The sequence below is a fragment of the Convolutriloba macropyga genome, unplaced genomic scaffold (assembly GCF_964194025.1).
Source record: "Convolutriloba macropyga unplaced genomic scaffold, txConMacr16.3 SCAFFOLD_3566, whole genome shotgun sequence".
Lineage (NCBI taxonomy): Eukaryota > Metazoa > Xenacoelomorpha > Acoela > Convolutidae > Convolutriloba > Convolutriloba macropyga.
Window position 1 is genome coordinate 21,344 of NW_027451690.1, and position 1,157 is coordinate 22,500.

At 43.6% G+C, this 1,157-nt stretch overlaps 1 non-coding gene across 1 annotated transcript in view; it reads left to right on the forward strand.

The window, feature by feature from the left end:
• LOC142356901 (large subunit ribosomal RNA) overlaps window positions 1–1,157 on the forward strand; it is a 3,522-nt gene continuing 2,365 nt past the window's right edge. The window contains exon 1 of the ribosomal RNA XR_012761512.1: window positions 1–1,157. This exon is cut by the window's right edge and continues 2,365 nt beyond it. This is a non-coding gene — a ribosomal RNA (large subunit ribosomal RNA).

The following is a 1,157-nucleotide window of genomic DNA, read 5'->3' on the forward strand; positions in this document are numbered from 1 at the left end:
ATAACCTGAATTGGGCGAGAGAACCCCCTTAACTTAAGCATATCAGTAAGGGGAGGAAAAGAAATCAACTGAGAATCCCTTAGTAATGGCGAATGAACAGGGAAAAGCTCATCGGGAAGAGAAATGGCAACATTTCTCGGTGTCCGGTATGGTTTGATGCTAGACTGGTGAATTTGTCCTGATGTCTACTGGAAAGTAGCATCAAAGAAGGTGAAAATCCTGTAAAGGTCATTTTCGATACCAGTCATAATGGCTCATTCCTATGAGTAGAGTTGTTTGAAAGTGCAACTCGAAGCTGGAGATATGTCTCTCCAAAAGCTAATTATAAAGCGAGACCGATAGTAAACAAGTACCGTGAGGGAAAGTTGAAAAGCACTCTGAAGAGAGAGTGAAAAGTACGTGAAACTGTTGAAGGGGAACTGGAGTGAGCGTTACCATACTCAATGCCTTGATATTATATTCTCGGCTACCGAGTAGTGTAGTTGTCGTCTTTTGGCAAATCTTGTTAATGAATCGAGCAGAAGTTTTCCTCGGAATTCTTCTTGTTGATTCTAAACAAAATGAGATAAATTGATCTTGATTGCCTGTCTGACCTCAACTTCCTATTCAATGCTCTCTACAGCCCGTCTTGAAACACGGACCAAGGAGTGTGAGTTGCTTGCAAGTGTTGTCGCTCATTGAAAGCGCACACGCGAAATGAAAGTGAACAGTGTAATTTTTATGAATTGCACTACTTTGTGTGGTGAGGGCGCCGATTCGGTGTCCCGCAACCACGGACGGTTTTGCTCTTATTGCATGACTGATCCAGAGCAAGTAGCACACGACCCGAAAGATGGTGATCTATGCTTGGGCAGGGCGAAGCCACGGGAAACCATGGTGGAAGCCCGAAGCGGTTCTGACGTGCAAATCGATCGTCTGACCTGAGCATAGGGGCGAAAGACTAATCGAACCATCTAGTAGCTGGTTTCCTCCGAAGTTTCCCTCAGGATAGCAAAAGCTTGAGCAAGATTGAAAAATCTTCGCAAAGCAATTTCATCGGTTAAAGCGAATGATTAGAGGAATGGGGGAAAATTTTTCCTTCACCTATTCTCAAACTATAAATCGGTGAGATGTCCTTGTGACTTAATTGCACTTGGACTATGAATGCAAGCTTTTTG